The sequence below is a fragment of the Chrysemys picta genome, unplaced genomic scaffold (assembly GCF_011386835.1).
Source record: "Chrysemys picta bellii isolate R12L10 unplaced genomic scaffold, ASM1138683v2 scaf953, whole genome shotgun sequence".
Lineage (NCBI taxonomy): Eukaryota > Metazoa > Chordata > Testudines > Emydidae > Chrysemys > Chrysemys picta.
The window spans coordinates 1-11,026 of NW_027053660.1; the positions used below are offsets into that span (position 1 = coordinate 1).

The 11,026-nt window shown below is 55.4% G+C and overlaps 1 long non-coding RNA gene and 1 other non-coding gene across 2 annotated transcripts; both read left to right on the forward strand.

Annotated features, from left to right (window-relative positions):
- The first annotated feature begins 5,064 nt into the window (after positions 1–5,064).
- On the forward strand, positions 5,065–9,410 carry LOC122172949 (uncharacterized). Its single transcript, XR_010596813.1, has 2 exons — positions 5,065–5,206; positions 8,289–9,410. It is a non-coding gene; the product is annotated as an uncharacterized LOC122172949 (long non-coding RNA).
- Positions 8,822–8,903, forward strand: TRNAS-AGA (transfer RNA serine (anticodon AGA)). The gene has a single exon. It is a non-coding gene; the product is annotated as a tRNA-Ser (tRNA).
- Positions 9,411–11,026: the final 1,616 nt, after the last annotated feature.

Genomic DNA, 11,026 nt, shown 5'->3' on the forward strand with positions numbered 1-11,026 from the left:
ACTTTCCCAAGGCGAAGCAGGGAGTCTGTGGCAGAGCAGAGAACCAAACCAAGCACACCTGGCCCCAGGCCTGTGCCTTAACCACTAGGCAACCCTTCCTACCCCAAGAAGCGGGAGACTCCTCTGTGCTTTGAGTGCATGGGTGGGCCAGGCACTAGACCGAGCCACCAGGAGGGGGGATGGGAAAAGGGACATGGGTGGGAAGCAAGAAGGGGAAACATCAGGAAGGGGAGCAAGGACTTGGAGAAGAAACAAGAAAGGGGGCAAGGGGCAGGGAGAGGGGAAAGACCCCACTGCTTGTCCCTCCCAGCTGCCACCTTCTTACAGCCATCACTGGCCCCCAGCTCCCAAAGAGGCCCCAAGCGGGTGTGAAGCAGAGTGAACATCCTGTCTACACTGGGCTGTTAGTGAAGACAGCTTGGAGCTGAGTGCAATGATTTTGATACACTGTAACTCTCAGCCAGCCAGTGAAACGGAAGGTTTATTAGATGACAGGAACATGGTCTACAACAGAGCTTGTAGGTACAGAGACCAGGACCCCTCAGTCAGGTCCATCTTGGGGGTAGGGATCCCAGACCCCGGTTCTGGGCGTCCCTCCATTTCCCCAGCCAGCTCCAAACTGAAAACCCCTCCAGCCCCTCCTGTGGCCTTTGTCTCCTTCCAGGGCCAGGAGGTCACCTGATCTCTTTGTTCTCCAACACCTTCACTTGGCACCGTGGCAGGGGAGGGGCCCAGGCCATCAGTTGTCTGCAGACAGACCCCTGTCCCCCCCCTGCCATCTAGGGCTCTGCAACAATCACACCCCCTTATCCCACCACCGAGATCCTTAAGAAATGCATAGGGGAAACTGAGGCACCCACACAGTAGTCAGAGAAAACATTATGAACATTCCCACTTCGTCACATGTAGTTTATTACTATTTTAATGAAGACATTAAGATCCCAGTGATAGACACACATTCAATAAGTAGAATATGAAAAGTGCATAAATATGCTGAAAATTGCCAGTTCGGGGGAGCTGGGTCCCCTCCCCCCCACATACTCACTGTGCCCTTAAGGTAGGAGGGGGCAGAAAGCAGTGAGTGGGAGGCCCTCACAGGAGGGGATTTACGGGGAGGGGGCACAACGGGGGCAGGAAGGGGTGTGTGGGGGGCTGGGGCCTTGGGGGAGAGGGCAGAGTTGGGATGGGGCACCCACTGGCAAAACCAAAAGGCAGAACCTATGCTAGGCCTGAAGTAGGGTTACCAACTTTCTGCACAAAACCGAACACCCTAGCCCCGCCCTTTCTCTGCAGCCCCGCCCCTTCCCCAAGGCCCCGCCCCCGGTTCACTACATTCCCCTTTCTCTGTGGCTCGCTCTCCCCCACCTTCACTCAGTGTCACTGGGCTGGGGCAGGGGGGTGGGTTGCAGGAGGGGGTGAGGGCCAGGAATGAGGGGTTCAGTGTGTGGGAGGGGGCTCCGGGCTAGGCAGGGGGGTGGGGTGCAGGAGGGAGTGAGGGCTCTGGCTGTGTGCGTGTGATTTTAAAACAATTAAATAATCCAGTCTAATCCCCATACATGTGACAGGCCACAAAGTCATCCCTGCACTGAGCCCAACTACCAGGATTAGACCAAAATATTCCAGCCCTTAGGAGAATATCCCGTTGTGTGCCACAGGCGGAGCACAGGAGAGGCAGAGGGGCACCAGCACCTGAGGCCCCTGCACTGGCAGGGAATTAGTTTGGTGAGATGTACCCAGCTGATCCAGGCAAGTGACTTGTGCCCCATGCCGCAGAGGACGGCAGAAACTCCAACCTCCCTGCCAGTCTGACCTGGGGGAAATTCCTTCCTGACCCCAGAAATGGAGATCAGTGAGACCCTGAGCATGTGAGCAAGGCACCAGCCAAGCACCGGAGAGAAAGCCCAGCATGTTTTCTATCTCACCTCAGAGCACTTGCTTCAGCACCTCCTGCCCCCTCCTGCCACCTCCATGTGGGGTGGAGAATCCATCATTGCCCTGGGTACTTTGTTCCAATGTTTAATCGCCCGATTTCAAATGTGTCCCTTATTTCTCATTTTAGTTTCTCTGCCATTAACTTCCAGCCATTGGTTCTTGTTCTGCCTTTCGCTGCTAGGTTGAAGAGCCCTTCAGCACCCAGGAGTTTCTCTTTGGGAGGGGTTTACGCCCTGTCATCAAGTGACCTCTGGGTCTTCTCTGTGATAAACTGAACAGACTGAGGGTCTCGCACTGGAAGGCAACTTTTCAGCTTTTTTTTTTTTTTTTTTTTTTGTAGCTCTTCTCTGCCCCAGTCCAATTTTTCATTCTTCGTCTTAAAATGTGGCCAACACGACTGTGTGCAAGCGTCCAGTGTTGATCTGACCCATGTTGTACACAGAGATAACACTAGTGCCTTATTTCTAGTCACTGTTCTCCTGTCTATACAGCCAAGGATGGCCACAGCATTGCACGGGGATTTCATGCTGAGTTGTTTGCCCGTTATCACACCTAAATCCTTCTCCGAGTCACAGAAGTCTGGCCTTGCTCTTTAGTAAAGCTCAGTGTGTTTGAATGGCCACAGCTTCCCAAGTGCTCCGTAACATACACAAGGGAATCCCCTCCTCAGCCACCTTCCGCTGCGCTGGGCTCTTTTCTCTTCCTTCTTCTCCAGGATCTGGATGTGTCATTGTGGGGGGAGTTCTCCTCCTCTCTGCCTCTGAGCGATGTGACCCCCTACCCCCATGGACTCACCAAACCCAGGATTCCTTCAGCCTGAAAGCAGAGGGGAGCTGTCACCCGCTCCCTCCTTAACACTCCAGTCCCAGGCCCTGAATTCCCTCCCAAAGCACAAAAATCCACACTGGGCCCAACTCCTCTCTCTCTGGTGATTTCCTTTCTCCCACAAATCTGTCTTGAGGACACACCCCTGGGAACAGGTGAGCACAGCCCCTGAGATTTCCCCTCGCAGTCTCCAAGGGGCAGTTCGCTCGATTACACAGCTCAGGAATGTTGGCTTTTTCTTTTCTCCTTTCAGAAGTAAATGGTTGTATTTCTAGTCTATTTCTCTGACCCCCCGATTTGTTGCTTCCAGTTCTCTGCTGTACACACCAGAACTGGATTGGGTGAGGAGCCTGGAGCCATCCTGCACTGGGTACATGGGGGCTTCCAGGATCAGACCCTAAAATAGCTTTGGAGGGAAATTCTAACCCCCGCAACCCCGACCTGTTCCTGGGAGTTTCCGGTACTGACCCAGGCCGCCGAGCACCATGGAGCGAAGAGACCAATTTTATCAGTAATTCAGACCCCCCTGGACGCCCGCTGCCTGGGTCACCTCCCCCCAGGTGACGCGAGTTGCCCTCCAGAACCGTTGCTGGGCCCGGGGGCAGCCACACGAGCCAGGGGGATGGGCAGCTCCCAGCCCTGAGCTGCTCAGTCACCGCTCTGCCGGTGCCCCTCACTCCCAACCTGCAGACCTTCCACGCTCTATCTGTGACTTCTGCTACCAAACCACCAATGCGCTAAGTCCTCTTGGGAGACATTTTTCTGCACAATACTGCTGCTATTCCAGTTATTGACTCCAGGAAACATTTTCCTTAGCCTGGTTCCGTGTGTCACTGGTTTCTCTAGCAAAGGTTAGTCCCTGGCCCTGTGGTCCCACCATCCTCATTCACATCAAGCTTCCAGTTCAGAATCATTTCCCATTCCCGCTCTGTGGGAGGGGAGACTTTTCACAGCGCTCTCTGTGCGACTGCAAAGAGAACAAACCCCAAATCCCTCCTGTGCTTTGGGAGCCAGGTTTGCTGTGTGAATTCTGTATTTCAGATGACTTCAAGCCTGGGCATTGTGATTATTTATTAGTTTCTCTGGCATTGGGCAACTGTTGTGCTCCCAGCTGTGATGGCCGAGTGGTTAAGATGTTGGTGTCGAAATCCAATAGGGTTCCCCTGTGCAGGTTTGAATCTTGCTCACAGCGAGGCCTGTGGTTTAGCCAGTCTCTAATCCAGGCAATACTTCTCTACAAACCCCTGAGACACTCAATTCTCTCCCCAGCCCAAGTAAATCCTGTTCTGCTCCTTTCATAGAGACACCACCTCACACTGTGTCCCTGAGGTGTCAGGCAAACTCTCAGCACCTGAAGCCTCTGCCACTCACCTAGCGCCCCATAGATCAGCCATAGCCCTGGCTGCTGCTCCTCTCTCTAGAGTGTGAAAGGAGCCGAGTCAGCGACTCCACGGGTGCTACGGGGCTGCAGAACCAACAGAAAAAAAAATAGGTGCTCAGTGCCCACTGGCAGCCAGCTCCGCACCTCCACCTGCTAGCAGGCCTGGCCGACAACTCCTCTTCTCCTTCAGCGCCTCCCGCCTGTCAGTAATCCACTATGCTGGAGGAGTGGGGAGAGGAAGAGAATGGACAGGGGTGAGGGTTTGGGGGCAGGGCTTGAGGTGGAGCAGGGGGTCAAGCAACCCCCAGGAACTCTCAAAGTCAGCACCTCTGAGTACAGAAGCCTTCTGAGCTATCCCTCCCCCCCCCCAATCTCTGCCGCAGAGCAGGTGCCACAAGTCTCAGCCTCCCTGTCCCACACATGGCTCTGGGCACCACCAGGAATCGTTTGGCTCCTGGCACACAAGGCAACTTAAAAGCTGAGTCCCTGGACAGCAGCTCAAACCCTGGCCCCTCCCATAAAGAGCCTGATGCTCTACGGACTGAGCTAGCCCGGCTTGCTAAGAGCCTCCACCCCTCCTCTTCTTCTCCACGGCCACTGCCAATTCCTCCTCCTCTTCCTCCCTCCTGCACCCAGAGCCAGCTCCAGGCACCAGCCGAGCAAGCTCGTGCTTGGGGCGGCAGATTTCAAAGGGTGGCATTCCATCTAATTCTTTTTTTTTTTTTGGTTTTATTTTGTATTGCGCTTCACCGCTTTGGCCGCCCCTGCAGGTTTTTTCTTTTTGGTTTACTGCTCCGCCGCCCTGTAGGGGGCGGAGGAGGGGAGTGCTCTGCATCAAGCCTGGTAGGGCAGCCCGTGTCCTTCCCTGCCTGCCGAATGGAGCGGCACGGAGCCCTCCCGGCAGGCGGCGCAGTGGGAGGGGCTGTGTGGCAAGCGCCCCGCTTAAGGAAGCCCTGACCGTCCCCCTTCTCTCTCCCCCCCCCCCCCGCTAGCCGGGGTGCGTACTCCACTGCCCGGGTTCTGCAGGGCCGGGAGTCCCCCTGCACCCACGCTCCCACCGCCCTGCAGGTATTTTTTGTTTGTTTTTATTTTTTCTTTCCTTCGCCGCTCCGGCAGGTGGGCCAGTTTGTTGTCCCCCCTGCCCGCTGCTCCGGCCAGGGCCAGGTTTGTTCCCCCGCCGCCTTTGCTGCTCCGGCCAGCCGGTTTGTCCCCCGGGCTTTGCTGCTCTGGCCGGGGGCAGGTTTGTTTCCCCCCCCGCCTTTGCTGCTCCGGCCGGGGGCAGGTTTGTTTCCCCCCCTCCCCTTTGCTGCTCCGGCCAGGGGCAGGTTTGTTTCCCGGGCTCCCCCAACCCCCCTTTTGCCGCTCCGCTGGTTTGTTGTCTCCCCCCGCAGGCTGGGAGCAGGTTTGTTTCCCGCCCTCCCCTTTGCTGCTCCGGCCAGCTGGTTTGTTCTCTCCCGCCCCCCTTCGCCGCTCCAGCTGGGGGCAGGTTTGTTTTCCTCCTCCCCCCCCCCTTGCTGCTCCGGCCGGCCGGGCGTTTTTTGCTTTGGGTGGCAAAAAAGCCAGAGCTGGCCCTGCCTGCACCTCAGGGTCACTAAATCTCCGCATCTAGACAGCCGGTCTGCCCGCTGCACCCCAATCCCCCGTGCCTGAGCCTCCCTGCCAAAATCCTGCACTTGGCTCCAGAGAATTAAGTCTCACATATCACTGGGAACTCGACTTCTTGTGCCCAGAGTGTCTCAACCCCCCTCAGTAGATGATCCAAGAAACACAAAGGTGGTTTGGGGAGCAAAGACTGACGGGGAGTCAGGGGGTGAAGAATGACAATATGAGCCGTGCTCTGGGCTCGGCTTGACCCCTCCTGACACGGTGCTGGTGGAGAGCAGAGCCTGGTAGATCTGTGGAATCTGCCCATCTCTTTGTAAAGCCAGGGGACCTCGGTGTCTTCTGCGCTGGAATTGTATTTTCTGCAGGGCAAAATGATTGGCAGAAACCATTTGCTTAAAGAAAACTAGTGCTCCAGGTGAGGTCTGAACTCACAACCTCAGCATCACTCCACACAACACTGCTCTAGAAGTACTGTACACTGACCCATTGCACTCCTGGAGCCCACATTTAGGGGCTTCTCTCCTTGTTTTATGGCTGGATTAGGGGGCATGGGGGGGTGCATTAGCTAAAACAAATCCATATTAAAGGCTGCAGGATGGCAGCAACAGAGGTGTGGAGCCTCCTTCCATGTGATAGAGCTGGTTCCCCCCTTCCGCTGCTGAGGGGAAGGTTGGTGCTTTGAGCCCACCTGGTGCTGGAAGGTCTCATGGGTGAGATTAATGAGACTCTTGAGAAGGGAAGGGAAGAGAAGAGAAGGGAAGTCTTTTCTATTCCTGCCGAACTCCATTGGTTTCCTGTGGCCCTTTCGGCTCTCTGCTCCCCTGCTGGGGAGATGCAGAGACAAGCCCCCATCTGGGTGAGTCACTGAGAGGCTGTAGCCCATGGAGTGTGTGTGTGTGGGGGGGAGGGTTGGATTGGGCTGAAGGGGAAAAAGTTGTATGTGATAGTGCAGGAGGGTGTGTTTCTTAGGATAGAAATGATGGAAAACACAGGGGTAGTGACAGTAAAGCCCCGTGTCTGAGTGTTATGACCCTGTGTGGCGCTGCCGGTCACCTTCCCCTCCTATGGTCTCATCTTTCATTGAATCCAGCATTTTTTCACCTATCATCACCACAGAGGTGTCCCAGACGCCTCAGATACAGAGTGTCCCTCCGCCAAGGCCTGGAACTGATTTCAGCTGCTGGACAGCTCTGCTTGGTTTTTATACATTTGCACAGGAAAATGCTGAGTGTTTAAATTCATTTCAAGCCCCCCTCCCCCCACATTCAGCGAACTCCTGAACACACTGGAGATGGGTCTGGAAATCGATTTTCATTCAAAAAAGGTTTTAAAGGGAATCACTTGGAAAGTATCTATGCAAAATACCAAAACTTTTAAGGGAGAGGAGGGAAAGGCGATGGGCACAGGATGGGGCCAGCGTGAACCTCAAGAAACTTTCTTCCCAGACAAACACCTTTAAGAGGAGGAATCCCTCTCCCTGTCAAAAAATGCTCTCCCTCTTTCAGTTCAGTGGCAGCCTGAATTGTTCCTTATCCCGGCAGAGCTGGAGGATTGAAAACAGCAAAATCAAACCCCTGTGTAGCTCGCAGGAATGAACGCAAACACTCCCAGGTATCTGAGGAGATGTTTAGTTTTACCCTTGGTCAACTACAAGGCCAAAGGGAAAGGTGGTGGCGCCAGATATAGAGTGAAACATGATATATCATAGTTATGCCCATAGTGGCTGCAAAATCTTTGTATATACTTCTTATTATCAGCAGTGTATTGTTTTCTCTGGACTCTAGACCTTGACTATTCCTTGGCCAAGAAATTTGTACTTCGATAAAATAATTGACTGCCCCTGGTGAAGGCAATGGACTTGACACCCACTGGGGCACTAGCGTAGCCAGCGGGGTGCAGGGGAAGCAGCCGCTTCTCCCGCCTTTCCAAAAGTGGCCAGAGGAGCGAGGGGGGGCGCAGGCTGGCGGCCTGCAGCACGGCCTGGCAGCCGTGGCCAGGCCGGAGGAGTGAGGGCAGATGCAGGCTGGCGGCCCGGCAGCCACGGCTGGGCTGGAGAGGAGCGAGGGAGGGCCCAGGTTGGCGGCCCGCAGCGCGGCTGGCAGCCATGGCGGAGCGGCGGGCACAGCCGGAGGAGCGGGGGGGAGTGGAGCATGGCGGCCGGAGGAGCGAGTGGGGGGGCCACGGGGGTGGCACAGCAGGGCCGGAGGAGCCATGGAGGGGGAGAGTTGGTGCAGCCGGAGGAGGAGCCAAGGGGGCGTGGCCAGAGGAGGAGCAAAGGGGGGCGCCTTTTTTATCTTTGCTCCCCCTCCTCTTAAAAGCTGGCTACGCCACTGCACTGGGGTGTCCCTACACAGGTACAAGTACTAACATCAATGGCTGCCTTTTAGCCATAGTTTTTAATCAGGCCAATAAATTGATACAAATCCCTATTAAATCATTTCTCAGCCCGAGTCCTTCACCCACATTCCTTAGGGCATTGGGCCACCATGTGGACGTTTCATTTCCCGCCTCAATTTCACACAGAGACACAATTTCCTTTGCACAGATCCATGAACAGCGAAATCTTCCTGTGTCTCTGGTCTGAGCCAGGAGGTTCGATTCCAGTGAACCTTCTCTCCTGCAATGGCGATGGTCAGACAGAGGGGACGTGGCACCTGCATCCCTGCCAGGGAGATATTGGCTCGGTTCTTCATGCTGCTGTTTTTAGTCCATGAAACGTCAAGGATGGAATGCAAGTCTGAGTTCACGCACCAACCCCCTGAAATATTTCAGTGCCCCAGAGAAATCCTGCCCCCTGCTATTGGGATGCTGGGCTGGAGATTTGAATGGGAAAGGGACTGTCTGAATTGTCACCCTGGGGAATGAAGAACAATCTACAGCAATGTCGTTAACACAAACACACTCTCATCCTGCTCCAGCCGGAAGGGAAATGGGCAGGAATTCTCGCTGTTCAGCCAAGGACACACTTACACTGATGCGCAGCCGTGAGTGTGCTGGGGAAGCTGGTCTGAGCAAACAATCTGAAGTGACAGTTCAGTGAGAACAGAATCATCATGTAGTAAAACAGCCATATGTCAAGTAGTTGTGGCCGAGTGGTTAAGGCGATGGACTAGAAATCCATTGGGGTTGCCCCGCGCAGGTTCAAATCCTGCCAACTACGGAAGGACAAAACTGTTATTATTGGTGTCGTTTTAGTGCCTGAGCATCCACAGTGAGAACTGGAGCAAGATCTAGTTTCACTCTGTCTATACTTAAACCGCTGCTGTGACACTGCTATAGCATTTCGGAGTAGACAGTGACTGGAGGGGTTTTCCCATCCCTGACAGAACAATTCTCCCTTTTATTTAGCACTATCTAACCAGGTCTTAGGTCACCTTAACTCTACTGGTTGGGGGGGGGGTGGATTTTTCACACCTGGAGAGACGTCGCTCTGCCAGTGAAGTGCCCAGCGTACACCAGCCCTTAGATCCCCCTTGGTATTTCAATGCAGGCACTGACCTGTGCGAGGAAAACATCAGCTCACAAACACAGAGACTGAATTCCCCACATTTAATCTCTCTGCACTTTCCAGAAAGTCACAAAATTCAATTCATTCTTGCTAGGACAGAGAAAAAATAAGAGACACTAAGTTTTAGGCTTGAGTAAATAAAGTTATGGGTTTAATTAATATAGTAAAAATTAGGGCTGTCAATTAATCGCAGTTAATTCAAATCTACGATCATAAATTCAAATCTACGCTCATAAGCAAAACCCCCACCCCAGAGTACGCTGGGCAGTGTCCTTCACCTCAGTTTCTCACCTTGCCGTGTGACAGGCCAATCCAATGTTCCTTTAACAGACCCCTCCGTTCTCCTTCCACCAACCCCCTCCCCTTGGGCAGCAAAGCCCCAGGGGTGAGGGAGGGAGGGGAAGGCATCGAGCGATACCTCAGCTTCTGCTGCCACCACTCCCTCAACTGGCTATCGGTTTGCCCTGTTCACTCTGTGTTGCTGCCGCACCACGGCATTGTCCTTCACCCTGGTGCTGAGAGCTCCTGTGTCGCCCCTTCCCCTGCTGCCACCTGCCTGTCTCCTGCAGCCTCTGCGTGACCACGTAGTGGGGGAACCTCGCTGCAAGTGCAGACTGGGCAGCCTCTTTCATTGCAACACCATGGGCGGGGCGCGAACCGCCAGCTGAGGGAGACTAACCCTCTGCCCCGCCCCTTCTGCCCCAGGCCCCGCCCCTTCCGCAAACCCCACTGGTGCCCAGAGCCCCCGCACTGCAGCACCCAGCTCCCGCCCCAGGCTAGTGCCCCAGCCCCATCGTGCCCCCAACCTCCCTCCCAGCTCCAGAGTGGGCGGTGCGGCCCCAGCTTCCCCAGCCCCGGAGCCCCAGGAGGGCGGGTTACGCGGCTCCGACTCACCCTGTCATTGATTTTCGTGGCTCCGCACTCAGTTAGCCGGGGCGGGCCAGGCTGCGGACGTGACTCAGGCTTGGGCAGCATGGCCGCGCTTCCCTGACGAGGCATGAGGCAGGCCAAGAGCTGTGTGCAGCCTACAGGGAAGTGGGAGGGAGGCGTCTTCGAGCCGGCGTGTCTTGTCCGTTTCTCCCTTGCCCCGTGGGTGGTGGCGGGAAGGGAGCGAAATGTTCCCGGCTGAAGGTTTTGCGCTTGGCCTTGAGGATTAAGACCGAGCCCCCGGCATGGCTGCTGGGAGATGGGTTTCTGAGTCGCATCCAGCGCGCTCTTCGGGCCATCAGCTGAAACCACTGAGGACAAGGGAGACATTTTTTTAGGTGGCAAAAGGGGGCCTTTGAGGTTCCCAGCAGGTCATGAGGATCAAAGAAGTAACAAATGGTTATTACCATCCCTGGGTGGGCTTGAACCTCCAACCTTTCAGTTAACAGCCAAATGCACTGACCCATTACACCACAGAGACACAGAGACACACATTTGCTGTTACCAAGATGGCTGCCTAGCAGTCTGTGGTCTGCAGCAGAGTGTTGAGGTGCAGGAGGGAGTGAGGGGTGCAGGCTCTGGGGGGTAATTTGGTGGAGGAGGGGGCACCAGACTGGTGCAGAGTGTTGGGGTACAGGAGGAGTGAAGGGTGCAGGCTCAGGGGGCATTTGGGTGCAAGAGGGGGCTCTGGGCTGGTGCAGAGGATAGGGGTGCAGGAGGGAGTGAGGGGTTCAGGCTCTGGGGGGGAATTTGGGTGCAGGGGGGCTCCGGGCTGGAGCAGAGTGCTGGGATGCCAGAGGAGGTGAGGAGTGCAGGCTCTGGGGGGGAATTTGGGTGCAGGGGGGGCT